Source organism: Corylus avellana, chromosome 3 (genome assembly GCF_965113065.1).
Source record: "Corylus avellana chromosome 3, dhCorAvel1.hap1.2, whole genome shotgun sequence".
NCBI lineage: Eukaryota > Viridiplantae > Streptophyta > Magnoliopsida > Fagales > Betulaceae > Corylus > Corylus avellana.
In genome coordinates, this window is record NC_142492.1 from 28,532,665 (window position 1) to 28,548,863 (window position 16,199).

The 16,199-nt window shown below is 36.9% G+C and overlaps 1 non-coding gene across 1 annotated transcript; it reads right to left on the reverse strand.

The window, feature by feature from the left end:
• Positions 1 to 4,583: 4,583 nt before the first annotated feature.
• Positions 4,584 to 4,691, reverse strand: LOC132176776 (small nucleolar RNA R71). Its single transcript, XR_009439633.1, has one exon. It is a non-coding gene; the product is annotated as a small nucleolar RNA R71 (small nucleolar RNA).
• Positions 4,692 to 16,199: the final 11,508 nt, after the last annotated feature.

Here is a 16,199-nt window from a genome sequence, read left to right on the forward strand (position 1 = left end):
CGACCCCACAAGGCTGGCCATTCACCAAAACAGAATACTGAACCGTGGTCACACATATCATCATCAACCGGATCCATTTATAATCAAAACCCATCTGCTGCATCACCGCTTCAAGATACCCCCATTCCACCCGGTCGTATGCTTTGCTCATATCCAATTTCACTACCATAAATCCTTTTTTTTCCCCTTCAATCTAGATTGCATTGTATGAAGGGTCTCATACGCCGCTAGAACATTGTCTGTGATTAACCTCCCGGGGATAAAAGCGCTTTGCACCGGGAAAATAATATTGGCCAAAATTTTCTTTAAACGATTGACCAAAACTTTTGAAATGAGCTTGTACAAGACATTGCATAAACTAATTGGACTAAAATCAGTAACAGTAGAGGGATAATTCACCTTGGGGATAAGGGCAATATGTGTCAAGTTTAAATCGTCGGGCATCAACCCCATATTAAGAGTATCAATAATAGCCTGACAAATATCCTTCCCCATTGTTTTCCATTTTTTTTGAAAAAAATCCTGCTGAAAACTGTTGGGTCCTAGAGCTTTGAAAGGGCCCATATGATAAAGGGCATCATAAACTTCCTCTACCACAAAAGGCTTTAGAAGCTCCATGTAAACCGTTGGGTCCTTCCCCATCGATATCACCTGCACAATTAGAGGAAAATAGCCCCGTAAAATAATTTACAAAAGCATTTTGTACCTCCTCAGCCGACTCCCACAGATGCCCATCTGTATCAGTAATGCAGGAAATATCATTTGACCGTCGACGGGTCATAGCACAGGCATGAAAAAGTTTTATATTTCGATCCCTTCCCCGCAACCAATCAACCTTGGCACGTTGTCGCCATTGGAGATCCTCCTTATCCTTTAAGGATTGTATTTGCTGCTGTAAAAGTTTTATTTCAGTCACAGCACCATCTATTTCCCCTCCTAAGACCTTTAGAAGTCTAGCCTGAAGTTGGTTTACTGACTCTTGGCCAGCCCCCCGTAAGTTCCTTTGCCAATTAATTAATTACTGCTTGCAACAATTCAAATTGTGCCCCACTTGGTCCCACATTCCAGCCACATGCAAAGGAGCTTTCCACGCTTCCTCTAAGATTTTTTCATACCCCTCGTCCAAAGCCCATGTTGCTTCATACCTAAAAGTGTGCCTTTTTTCTGACCAGCCCAGATTTCATCAATTGTAGCATCAAAATAATATGATCCGAAGTTGTGGCCATACTAACAATTACCTCCGCTTCCGAAAATAAGGATCTCCACTCCGGATTTGCAACACCCCTATCCAACTGTTCCTTCGTAAAATTCAAATCCTCTTGACAATTAGTCCAGGTAAATTTTGGGCCATGATAACCCAAATTTGATAAAACACAACTCTCTAATGCATGTTGGAAAGCTTGTATTTGAGAGCTAGATCTTCCACTACCACCCCATTTTTCCGAGAGAGCCACAATTTCATTAAAGTCACCTAAACAAACCCAAGGCACAAAAGTTAAATTTGCAAGGTGTTTAAGCAAAGCCCACGCTTCACACCTTTTTGATGTTACAGGATGACCATAAAAACCAGTAAACTTCAAAGGTACCCCTGAAATTCGATCTTCAATCATGCCGTTGATATGGCGCTGACTAAAGTTTTGAATCTCTACATTGACATCCTCTCCCCATAATAGAGCCATTCCACCACTCCATCCAACACTTTCCACCACAAACATATTAGGGAAACCTAATTTATAACGAATAGGTTCCATTTTGTCACCTTGTAATTTGGTTTCCATAAGGAAAACCAAAATGGGTCGCTTATGCTTCACCACATGGCAAAGCTCTCGAACTGTCCGAAGGTTCCTAAGCTCTCAGCAGTTCCAACTCATAATATTCATTGCGGTTGGAGCTATTGCACTGCAGCCTCCGCCATCCCCGAACCGCTTGTATTATTAGCATTCAAACTCAATTTCTGTCCCTTGCATGCCGGACCCAGTTGTGTTGCTTCTCCACTAAGTTCACGTTTTTTCCTATCCCCTGCTTCACAGTGTGGTGTAATTCTTTCGTTGTTCAACATCCCCACAAGCAACTCTCTTCCACGTCACCCCCCTTAAATCTGTTGTATACTGCCCATCAACCATTGTATTTCAATTCCCCACATTTGGAACTTTTAATTGTTTTTCCAGGTCTAAAAATAAAGGGCCCATAAAACATGGGCTAGACACTCTTTCCCCACCGCCCCAGCTCACCTCCCCTCTACAATCAACGCTAGCTGGAGATTTGTGAGAAGATTCTGCACCATCACTTGCCTTGAAAATCAAAGGAGAATCCCCAAAGGAGAATCCCCCACATTCAAAGACGTCGTAATTGTCTCTCCCGAAGTCCCACTATCATCGCCTCCTTCAAAAAGCTTGTTTTTATTTGGGCAAGAATCACCAAATCCACCCTCATTCACGCCCTTATTTCCTCCATCAATTTGTGCTTACTGTCACAGGCATTGAATGCCCCCGGTCCTCCTACCACCTCAGAATCATCTTCTTGGATGTCAGCCAACTGTGGCTCCGCCTGTTATGTGCTAAAATATTCATATTTTTAGCCCTTAAACTTATGTGTGTTATTTCCTTAATATTGTTAATTTGTGTTATTTTAGTTCCTCTTTGTATTTTCCATGTTTTTGTAGGCTTTTGGAAGAAAATGAATTAAATCTAGAAGATTTGGGCTTAAAGAGAGAAAATGGGAAAAGTTGGAGCCCCTGACAGTGCGATCGATCGTAAGGAACTGCGATCGAGCGCACTACCAGAGAAGACAAAACATGAAGTGGCCACGAGCGACCGAGCGCACAACAGAAGAGGCTCGATCGCAGACGTGCGATCGAGCGCACACAGGTTGTGATCAATCGCACCCGTGCGCAGGAGACACATCGGAGCTGCGGCCAGAATGCTAGTATTTCCATATTAGGATTTTCCAACTCCCAATTGTAATAGGATTAAAATCCTACGAAATTCCTAGGTTTACAAGTTTGTCAAGGACTTCTAGAGCCTATAAATAGACCTCTAAACCTCAAGAATAATCATACTGGGAAGATGCACAACTTTGGGGGAAGGAATTGGAGGCTACCTTTCAGTTCTTTCTTTCCCTTTTCTTTTTAGTTTTATTTTCATTATGTATAACTAACTCTTTAGGAGGGCTAGATTGAAGCCCTAATTATGCTTATTTAATATTTCAATATTGGCGCCTTTGTGATGATCATGTTGTGATATTTAACTTGATTAATTCATGTTTTCATGAATTCCTCATATGTATGTGACTGGTCATTATATGCATGTGGTACAGACTAGTTAGTTAAATCAATTTGGATGACCGAGTCCTGAGTTTAACATAAGTAACAAAAGTAATCCACACCGGGTTCTTGGGTTAATTAACATGGGGAACCGAGAGTATACACTCATGCCCTAGGCCTCATGTGTTTGTCGATTTTCACAGAATATATGATTTCCTAAAGAACAACTTAGTATATACTCATGCTAAATCATTTAGAAAAGAAAAGAGTTAGAGTATACACCCAGGCCTAACTCGTTGTTTAGGAAATTCAATAGCTTAAGGAGTATATACCCATACCCTTAGGTTTACAAACATTATATATACATAATATGATCAAAACATTGGCATATTAACATATTATCTAAATATAATTAGTGGTGGATATCAAAGCCCTACCTTTACCTTTTTCATTTATCTTTTTATTTCCTTTTTTCATAATATCAATTCAGTGACAAGTTGATATTTTTAATTAATTCCAAATAAAATCAACAATCTCCGTCGGATCAACCTTCTACTTGCTGCACTATACTATTGTTTGATCTTTTGCACTTGCGAGTTAAAACGTACTAAATATTATCTATTAATTTAGGTAGTTTTTGGCTCCGTTTCCGGGGATTGTTTGATTTTGTTTTGAATTTTTTTCCTTTAATTTATTTTTGTTTTAAATTTTCTGTTTTTCTAATTTTTTCTATAGTTCCTGTTTTGCCTCTAGAGGTGCGCTCGAGCACCCAACCAGGGCGATCGAGCACACCAATGCGATCGAGCGCACATCACGGTGCAATTGATCACACATCTAGAGAGCAGCACAGTCACTGCACTAATTACAGATTTGATTTATTTCTTTTATTTTGGTTTTAATTTTTGTTTTGTTATTTAATTTTCTTTTTGTTTTAATCATGTTGAGAAACAACACACCTCCGGTGCGAAGACCTGCGAAAAATTCATTCAGTCCAAAGATCCTCAACCTGCCATCATGCATTAATTTCCAGCCCATTGTGCAGAGCAGTTACGATTTATCTCCGCTGCTCAATATGAGTCCACGCTATAAAGGCACACCAACAGAGAACCCATATTGGCATATTCGAGAATTCTGTGATCTCTGAAGGACTTAGAATGTTCAGGGTTTAACTCTAGAAGAAATCAGGTTAATCATTTTCCCTTTTTTCTTTAAAAGATAATGCTAAGAGATAGTACAATTCTTTGGCTGCAGGTTCTATTCGTACTTGGGATGAGATGGCCACAAAGTTCTAAAAGAAATTTTTCCCAGCCCAAAAGACAAGGCAATTGAGAGGAAAAATTATGACTTTCCAGCAAAGAGATGGAGACCATTTCTTCGAGGCATGGGAACACTTTAATGAGCTACTTCTCAGATGCCCTCATCACATTATATCTCAAGACGATCAGGTATTGGCATTCTATGAGGGTTTAAATGATCTTAATAAGAGTCTTGTAGATTTAGCTTGTGGTTACATGTTGATGAGAAAAGCAGTGAGGAAGCCATAGAACTCTTTAAGATCGTAAGTGAGAACTTCCAACAATTCTCATCTAAAGGGAAACAAGGATCCAAAGGAAAAGGCATATATGAAGAGAGCACCAATGGAGGAATTCAGGCTCAAATGGCTGTCATAGAGAACAAGCTGGACATGTTCATGAAAGCTATCACTAATCATAGCAGTGCTCCTGTTCAACAAGTTACACAAGTCAAGGTATTTGCCATATGTTCCCATATTGACCATACCACTAAGACTTGTCGATCAAGAGTCATCTCTCATCAAGTTGTCCCAACATTATCATAAAGAAGAGCCATCTCCCATCCATTGGCTTTCACAACGCCAAGAAAAGGAGCCATCTCCGCAGTTCCATGGTCAATCATACTTCTTTCTTAGCCATAATGAAGCCAATATGCAACTATTGGAATACGCTACCAAGATAGAAGCTCATGAAGAGGAGCCACCTCCCGTCAATTGGCCTCAACAATACCACGAAGAAGAGTGTCAAAGTCAATCGGTGACTACTCCTCATGGAAAATACATGAAGGACAAGTGCACTTATTATCATGAGCAAACAATCACCACACCTAGGAATGAAGAAATTGTTGAGGAAATTTTTTGTGAGCCAAGTCTTTGGAACCCTTTGGGAGAGCACTTTGATGAATTTGGAGGTGACCTAGACCTAGACAAGCTACTTGAGTATACTAAAACTTCTAATGAGCCAAGTCTTGAGGATCCGATGGGAGAGCGTTTTGATCAAATTGGATGTGACCTGGATCTTGACAAATTCCTCAAGCAAGCTAAGATGTGTAGTGAGCCAAGTCTGGTGGATCCATTGGCAGAATAGTTTGCTCAATTTGAATTTAATATGGACCTTCACATGATACATGAGCAAGGTGAGGCCTTATTGGATTCCACTCCTGAGAACACCAAGGTGGAAGAGAGGAAGGAGGAGCAAACTGAGGTTCTAGAGGAACCACATCGAGAAAAGGAAGAGAGCACTGAGACTTCATCAACATCAACTCTTATTCTCGAATTACCAAGAGTCCAAGAGAGAAGTCTGCTGGGCTTATGTGATGAGCAAATTGAAGACATCAAGATAGAAAAGCTCCCTGAGTTTTCTTCTTATTTTATTCTAGTTCATGATTGCCTTCCGGATGAGAAACTGTTTGAGAAGACTCTGAATGGTCTACCCCGATCTATAGACAGTTGGAATCACCCTGAAATAGGAAAAACTCTTTGGTGCATGAGAAGAAAAGATTGGTGTTTCAAGTTTAAAAATGAACAATAGTTTGACTGAAGACGTTAAACTTAGTGCTCATGGGAGGCACCCCATAGCATATCATTTTTATTTCCTTGTTTATTTGTTTTTATTTTATTTTTATTTTTAGTTTTTCGTTGTTATTTTAATATTTCGTTTTGCGGAGACAAGTGTGCTTCAATTCAAATTTGGGGATGTGCTATGAGCCATGCTATTCTAGACAATTTCATCCATATCCCAGGTAAATTCTTTCTATGTTATAGACACATTGTGGACAATGTATAATTTAAGTTTGGAGGTATGGGAGACAATTTACACACACTTTGTCCCAGTTTTATTTTATTTTTATTTTTTGTGAAAAGAAAAAAAAAACTGTCCCAGTTTTAGTTTATTTTTGTTGTTTGTGAAAAGAAAAAAAAATGCATGTTCATGTTTATCTTAAAATTTTGGTTGATTTTAAAAATTGTGATTTGATTTCATTGGTGAGCTTAAAATTTTGAACACATGATCTGATAATTGAGTTTTTCAGTTTGGTTACATGCTTAGGACAGTTGAGAATTCATATGTTTGATCTGATCTTACACAAGCAAATTGGCACATAATATGTGAGGTATAACATAAAGTTTGATGTGTGTGTTTCTAAGTCTGGGGTGAAACTGGATGAATTATTAGATGGATAATTTGGCATATATATGTGTGAAAAAATAAAAAATAATATATGATCATTGATAAGCTTTTCACTGAGTAACTGAACATCTTGCCTCAAAGCATTGAGTGTTCACATTAAAAGGTGTAAAATTTTGATTTAATTGATGTCATGGTTAGTTTGGTTTCGTAGCCTTTTTGACTCGAGTTAGTAGGTCCTTAGGGGTCTTTTACACCTAATGCCCTAAAACCATCTGGTTTGGGAGTTATTGACTTAACACTCGTTACATGGGTCAATTAGGTGTAAAACACCCCTAACGAAGAAGAAAAAGAAAAAGAAAAAAAAAAAAGTGCCATTGTTGTTCATTCTAATAGGGATTTCCGTACACATTGAGATATGGAGACATTGCACATTGGAAGTAATTGGAAGCCTCATATTTATGTGTTAGATTCATTTTACACCGTTTTCAAACTTGTGATGTTTTAGCATGTCCTTGTAAGTAATTGAACTTTGAAATTCCAATTCATTGTGAAGATGAAATTCATCATTTTAAGCTTGCTAATGAATGAAAATTATAATCTTGAAGTGATACTTAATTTTTGGGAATAACATGAACTGTGCATGATGTTTGTGGGTAACATTTCTGGAAAACCCTCACGAGACTTCACTCGTCCTCTAGGAAATTCCTAAGGTTTTAAAAGGCTTGTTGCATATACTAAATGCAATCGTACATCCCACGAAAGATGAATTTATCTTTTTATTTTTGGTTTTTCATTTTGTCTTTAGTTTTGTATTGCTAAGGAACTATCAATATGTAAGTTTGGGGGTGTATTAAATGCCAAAATATTCATATCTTTAACCCTTAAACTTATGTGTGTTAATTCCTAAATATTGTTCATTTGTGTTATTTTAGTTCCTTTTTGTATTTTCCATGCTTTTGTAGGCTTTTGGAAGAAAATGAAGTAAATCTGGAAGATTTGGGCTCAAAGAGAGAAAATGGGAAAAGTTGGAACCCCTGACAGTACGATCGATCGCACTACCGGAGAAGACAAAGCATGAAGCGACCACGAGTGATCGAACGCACATGGGTTGCGATCGATTGCACCCATGCGCAGGAGACACATCAGAGCTGCGGCCAGAATGCTAGTATTTCCATATTAGGGTTTTTCAACTCCCAATTGTAATAGGATTAAAACCCTACGAAATTCCTAGGTTTATTAGTTTGTCAAGGACTTCTAGAGCCTATAAATAGACCTCTAAACCTCAAGAATAATTATCCTGAGAAGATACACAACTTTAGGGGAAGGAATTGGAGGCTACCTTTCGGTTCTTTCTTTCCTTTTTCTTTTTAGTTTCATTTTCATTATATGTCACTAACTCTTTAGGAAGGCTAGATTGAAGCCTTAATTATGCTTATTTAATATTTAAATATTGGCGCATTTGTAATGATCATATTGTGATATTTAACTTGATTAACTCCTATTTTCATGAATTCCTCATATGTATGTGACTGGCCATTATATGCATGTGGTACGGACTAGTTAGTTACATCAATTTGGATGACCGAGTCCTGGGTTTAACATAAGTAACAAAAGTAATCCACACCGGGTTCTTGAGTTAATCAACATGGAGAACCGGGAGTATACACCCATGCCCTAGGCATCATGTATTTGTTCGATTTCCACAGAAGACATGCTTTCCTAAAGAACAACTTAGTATACATCCATGCTAAATCCTTTAGGAAAGAAAAGAGTTAAAGTATACACCCATGCCTAACTCGTTGCTTAGGGAATTCAATAGCTTAAGGAGTATACACACATGCCCTTAGGTTGACAAACATTAGATATACATAACATAATCAAAATATTGGCATATTGACATAATATTTAAATATAATTAGTGGTGGATATCAAAGCCCTGCCCTTACCTTTTTCATTTATCTTTTTATTTCCTTTTTCACAATATCAATTTAGTGACAAGTTGATATTTTTAATTAATTCTAATTAAAATCAACAATCTCCATGGAATCGACCTCGTACTTGCTGCACTATACTATTGTTTGATCTTGTGCACTTGCGAGTTAAAACGTACTAAATATTACCTATTAATTTAGGTAGTATTTGGCACAACATTGCCCTGCTGCGATCATCAGACCTTCTAGTATTCCACACCGACCACACATTTTGATCAGCGTTAACTGGCCCTCTTCTTGTCAAAATTCTCCCAAAACTTCTCTCTGGCTTCCTTGTCAAAGACACCGCCCGCATCCACAGTCCATAGCGAGGGGTGGTTTCTTGATTTCTCATTTCACTTTTGTTTTGGAAACCAGTTTTCCCGTCACAGATCACACCACAATGAAAGCAAAAAATCGGTAGTCGTTCATACTGGAACGTAATCCACACCAATTTCCCTTGGATATTTAGTTTACGCCCACGCAGAAGAGGCTTTGTCAAATCCAATCAAATTTTCACTCGTAAGAATTCCCCCTAACTCATACCATTCACTTCTGTGTCAATAGCTTCTACCGTGCCAATAGTAGCTCTGATTTTTCGCCCAATCTCATTGCCCATACATGCCAATGGTAGATTGATCATTCAGACCCAGAAAGACGCCTTATCAAAAGTAAAGTCTGATGGTTGTGCAAGCCCATCAAAGTCCTCTATCAGAAATAGACTGTCTTCAAAGAGCCAAGGCCGTCCACCAAGCACTCGTTCCTTATCACGCTTGTCTGCGAATTCAATCAAAAACAAGTTTTCTCCAAGGACCTTGAAAAACAAATTATCAGTAGGTTTCCACCACCAAACCAGCGTATTCCTAATGATTTCTTTGCTCACCAGATGATTCACAATCAGTTTGCCCACCACACATGCTTTCCCAATCGTGGCACCAGCATTAAGTTCCTTTGCTTGAACATCAACCTCCACACAATCTTCGTCTCCTGTCAAGGTAAGGCTTCCCCAGCGCTTGGTCAGATCCTCAGCCATGGGAATAGATGAACCTAGTCTCGTCAACAACAGATTACTTTCACAGACTCAAAAATTCGGAAAAAACTTCTCCTTCTCAACTAGGATAAGTAGAGAGAAAACATTATCATTGTTGGTAACCCTTTAATGGATCTGCAATCATGAGCTCTCTATTAATATGTTTTATAGACACTAATTGTTTTCTGGATTCCTCTCTTCCAAGTTTCAAGCATGAATACCATTTGCATTAATCAGGTTTTTAGCCTGGCAATTATCATTTTCGTCATTTCCCTTCATTTCCCTTTGTTTCCCATGCCACGTGGTCATCATCATTTCCGTCAAAAGTTGTGATTTCTTAGTTGGATTATAAAAAAAAGTTTTGGAAATCATTTATACTAATTAGGTCAAGTTGGATAAGCCCAATCAGGGCCCATTTTTGGACTCTGGCTCACAGTTATATAAGAAAATATTTTGGACCTATAAACTGGACTTTCAGCCCATTAAAATTAACTTTTGAAAAGAGGGCTTGGTTAGGGCTCAAAGTTTTCATTTTGGATATAAATTGTTTTTGGATCTAAGCCCACAATCATGCAAGGAAATTATTTTTGGATGTGAAAGTAAATTTTGACTCATAAATAGGAATTTTTTAGAAAAATGACCTAAATGGGCTTGAAATTGGGCTTTATGGGCAAACTTTGAAATTTTAGGGCTAAATATACTTTGACTCCCTCAACTAACAACCATTTTTTTTTTTTTTTTTATAAAGCATCACAAACCAACAATTGTGACATTTGGGGTATACAAGTGTGTAATATTTACTTGAAGAAAGACAATTCTTCACGAAACATGGACCAGATTTCAAATCTTAGTATTAGTTTATATAGATTTATCCGTTCCTCTTATCTAGGCACAAGGTTGAAAGGCTTAAAACATGGAACTAACAAGATTAGCACACTGTGTAGCGCCCAAGAATTTTCAAAGTTATTTAAATAGATTATTTAGATGATGATGTTATTTTAACATCCATTTTAGCCATTGATTTTAATTTTTGGGAAAATTATGGTGTTACAAAGAGTGGCAACTAGAGAATGGTAATTGGTGAAATAATAGGATAATAAATAGTAGGAAGAATTGTATTGGTAGGTAGAATAGTAAGGGAATGTAGAATAGGTAATGGTAGGTATAATAATTTTGGTATAGTAAAAAGAGGGTAGAATTGTAAATGGAATGTAGAATAGTCAATGGTAGGTATAATAGTGTTGGTAGGTAGAATAATAAAACGATGGTAGAATTGTAAATGGAAGGTATAATAGTATTTGATTTTTCCTATAAATAGAGATCTTTCCCTTCACAAATTTCACCACTCATCTCCCTTCTCTTTCACATATTCTTCTTTCTTCCGCTTTCTGCTCGGTCTTTCTTCTTTCTGAGAGTGTTTACACAGAACAGAGAGAGAAAGAGCAAGACAAAGCGCTGTAAGAAAGAAAGAATATAAAAGAGAACAGACTTAAGCAATTAGTTTCAAAAGATATACTAGTGGTGTTAGTCAAATTGGAGCAACTAGATACTTCAGACCACTTTTAGCTTCAGTTTAGAGGTAAGAAAATTCACTACCCCTTATAAAATTACTTCATGTCATGCTATTTATACATTGTTGTATCAAACTGTAAATGATTATTTTATTTACCTGTCATGAAGATATGTTGCATGTATGAAGGATTTCTAAAAGAATTATTTAGAAAGTTTATATTTTTTTAAACGCTTTCTACGTACAACAAGTTTATATTTGAAAAAGTTTCCATTTTTTAGAAAAGAAAGCTGAAAAATGATGATGATTATAAGAAAGAAGAATGATGATAAACCCTCCTACATGTTGCCCTAAGATGCATCAAAAGAAGTACAAAGAGAAGTACAAGAAATGAGTTAAATGTTTATAAAATGAGGGCATATGTATGGAGGAGAGTATTTTTAGCGTCAAGATAAATAAGGATGAGAGGAGTTCGGTACCGATACTCGGATGGAGGCGAAACCACTGAAGGAGACTATGCAAGAAGGTGGTATTCCATCAACATGACCGTTGAGTGCACCAAGAAAGAGTTAATTGATGGTCGGGCATGGCTGAGGCCACAGTTCAGTGCCATGGTCACAAGGACCCGTAACCCTCGTACACAGGAGAAACAGTGTACATGGGCCCTAATATGAGAAAATGATAATATAATTTCAACAATGATATACTATGATGATTTACAATAATGATTTATAATGATGCATTATGATGATGATATATAACGATGATTTATTACTAGATGTAATAGTATGTATATGCTACGGGAGATGCAACTATACATACATATATTATTATGGCTGGATGTATATATATTTGTGAAAACATTTTTTTAAAACTGAGGACAATGAGTAAAACTATTTATGGTTGTTGACTTTACTTGTTGGGCCCATTTGGGCTCATTCAGTTTTATATCTTGTTTTCAAGTAGAAAGAACACTGGAGGTTGGAATGGGGGCGAGAATAATTATTAACTTTCAAAGTCTTTTCATATCAGTTATTATAATAATATGATATTCCGCAATTAAAGTTTAATGTTTTCTAATTTCGCTTGCAATAAAATCTCTTCAAGAATGTTTTATACATTTATCGTATCCTTTAAAATCAAGTACTCTGATAGACCTTATAGATCTTTGCAAAAGCTTTCATTGTAAAATAAGAAAAGTGGCAAATTCAACCTTAACGAGCTGGGGATGTTACACACTGAATTTGGCTAGGAAGATAAGTATATTACTTGTGACATGAATAAATCCAAAACCACAAAGCCAATAGATGCTTCTAGGAGGAAATATTTCATCCAATGTGTTAGTTTTTTAATCTTTTAGTGGGCCAACAACGGCTAGTTCAAGTTATAACTATGAAGGCCATTTATGAAAGCACAATAAAACTTAACCTAGTTATAATACTTTTCATCGCATGTGATTGAAAATTAACCAACTTCCATAACAAATTAAGCATCTATGCATAGAGTTGTTTTAACTTTTTTATTTACTTGGTTGAGTTCTTCAACATCATGTATCCTCACTTTAAGTCAATATCACGAAGAAGCAAGACTCCATCGTTTCGGCCAAATGCTCGGAGTCGACGAGCCAACGCTAACCCTTAGCAGTACGTGTTAACACGCACCACCGTTAATGCGAAAAACCAGGAAAAAAATAGAAAGAAGAGAGGAGAGAGAACATAGTGTTTTTCGCTTGTCGTGTAGTGTTCAAAAGTTGGAGGAGAAATTAACAAATCAACAAACATTAAAGTGGTTATACATTTGCAATGAAAAAAAGAGGCAATAACGAACTAAACATTTATGACACAGAAACTATGACAAAACCATCACATAGTGAGAAATTGCTTTGTTTGATGCCAGTCTCAAATTTGAATTTTATGTAGGTAGCAAACATACAAACGAAGTGTACCTGATAAGTTTCTGTATCATGGCTCTTGGCCTTTTGCTTTTCTATCTGTGCAATTTCACCCATCAATTTACATCTCACAATTTGGAAGAGATACCGGAAAAGCAGAACATCAATGAGACAATTTATTCAGGAGAAAGAGTTATAATACTTTTCACCTTATGCGATTGAAAATTGACCAACTTTCATAACCAATTAAGCATCTATGTACTTGGTTGAGTTGTTTTAACTTTTCATCTGGTCCATGTTTCATGAAGAATTGTCTTTCTCAAATTGTCCCATTGATGTTCTGCTTTTCCAGTATATCTTCCAGATTATGAAATGTAAATTGATGGGCTAAACTGCACAGATAGAAAAGCAAAAGGCCAAGAGCCATGACACAGAAACTTATCAGGTACACTTCGTTTTTATGTTTGTTGCCTGTAGAAAATTCAAATTTGAGATTGGCATTCAACAAAGCAATTTCTCACTATGTGATGGTTTTATCATAGTTTCTGTGTCACAAAGGTTCAGTTTGTTACTGCCTCTTTTTTTCATAGCCCATGTATAACCATTTTAATGTTTGTTAATTTGTTAATTTCTCTTCCAACTACTGAACACTACACAACTAACAAAAAACGCTTTGTTCTCTCTCTTCTCGTCTTTCTATTTTTTTCCTGATTTTTTGCATTAACGGTGGTGCGTGTTAACGCGTACTGCTAGGGGTTAGCGTCGGCTTGTCGATTCCAAGCATTTGGCCTCTACGATGGAGTCTCACTTCTTCGTGATATTGACTTAAAGTGAGGATACATGATTATGAAGAACTCAACCAAGTAAAGAAAAAGTTAAAACAACTCTATGCATAGATGCTTAATTTGTTATGAAAGTTGGTCAATTTTCAGTCGCAAAAGGTGAAAAGTATTATAACTAGGTTAAGTTTTACTGTGCTTTCATAAATGGCCTTCATAGTTATAACTTGAACTAGCTGTTGTAGTCCCACCAAACGATTAAAAAACTAACACATTGGATGAAATATTTCCTCCTAGAAGCATCTATTGGCTTTGCGGTTTTGGATTTTTTCATGTCACAAGTAAATTTATACTTATCTTCCTAGCCAAATTCAGTGTGCTGGTCTTGTTAGTTCCATGTTTTGAGCTTTTTAGCCTTGTGCCTAGGTAAGAGGAAAGGATAAATCTATATAAACCAATACCAAGATTTGAAATCTGGTCCATGTTTCGTGAAGAATTGTCTTTTTCCTAAATAAATTGTCCTATTGATGTTCTGCTTTTCTGGTGTCTCTTCCAGATTGTGAAATGTAAATTGATGGGCTAAACTGCACAGATAGAAAAGCAAAAGGCAAAGAGCCATGACACATAAACTTATCAGGTATACTTTGTTTTTATGTTTGCTACCTACAAAAAATTCAAATTTTAGATTGGCATCCAACAAAGCAATTTCTCACTATGTAATGGTTTTGTGAAACTTTCTGTGTCACAAAGGTTCAGTTTGTTACTGCCTCTTTTTTTCCTTGCACATGTATAACCACTTTAATGTTTATTGATTTGTTAATTTATCTTCCAACTATTGAACACTACACGACAAACAAAAAACGCTATGTTCTCTCTCCTCTCACCTTTCTATTTTTTTCTGGTTTTTCGCATTAACAGTGGTGCATGTTAACGTGTACCGCTAAGGGTTAGCATTGGCTCGTCGACTCCGAGCATTTGGCCACTACGTTGGAGTCTTGCTTCTTCATTTTCTGTTCAAAAATCACTCAACTTTCGAAACTAGGTTAAACTTAGATTTTTCAATTTTGCAATTTGGTTATATTTGGTTTTTGTGCACTTAGAAAAAAAAAAAAAAAAAAAAAAAAAAAAAAAAGAAGAAAAAGAAGAGAGAGAGAGAGAGAGAGAGAGAGAGAGAGAAAAGATAAAAAATAAAAATAAAAAATTTGTCACTGTTTTGCAGCTTTTGGCGAATCATCTTCCTCACACCAACGGAAGTGCGATCGAGCACACACCTGTGGGGATCGAGCGCACTCGCAGCCAAGGCAGCAGCATCAGACGCACCAGCGCAACAGGCAGCAACATTAGATGGATTAGCATACCTACGCTCAATCCCATCTACCCTGCGCTCGAGCGCAACAACGCAGTGGACAGCACCTGTGGCAAATTAGTAGTTGAAAAATTTGCCTAATTTTTTTTGGCCCATTTGTGAGTTTTTAGTTTTTGTTTGCATTTATTTTTGTAATTCTGTTTGTTTTTGTTATAAATGTGTTTGGTAGCTTAATTTAATTGTGTTAATGCATACTTGATTGTCGATCTTTGAACATGGAGCTAACACCCTTAGATCCCAAAATTGAAAGAACTTCTATAAGGAATCTAAGAACACCAGTTGGGTCAAAAAATTTTGAAGCAATGCAAGAAATTTTGAAAAACGGGGAAGAAGCTAGGACCCTTATGGAGTTGTTTGCACCCATCGCTACCAATCCTCCATCCTGCATATTGCTTGCGACTAATGCTACTCATTTTGATCTAAAAGCCCATGTCATTCAACTGCTTCCCTGTTTCCATGGTTTAAAGAATGAGAATTCGTACAGTCATGTGAAGACATTCTTGGATATTTGTTCGACTTTTAGGTTTCAAAATTTATCTGAGGAGTCGGTTCGTCTTAGGTTGTTTTCTTTTTCCCTACATGATAAGGTGAAAGCCTGGTTAAACTCCAACATGCTCAAATCCATCACTTCTTGGGAAACCCTGGTCAGCAAGTTCTTGAATAAATTCTTCCCAATGTCCAAGGTCAATGGATTCGGTCGGGAGATTAGCGGTTTTACTTAGGAAGAGGAAGAGAAATTCTATGAAAGCTAGGAAAGATTTAAGGAATTAATTTTGAAATGCCCACCCACGGATTTGAGACTTGGCAGCTCATTCAGTTTTTCTATAATGGTTTGACTCAACTTAACTGTAACATGATTGAGTCCAAGAATGGTGGAGGCTTCTTAAGTCTTACAAGAGATGAAGCCTATAAATCTTTGGACAAATTGTCTGATAGTTCTCAACAATGGAATTTTTCAAGTCGTCTGGATAA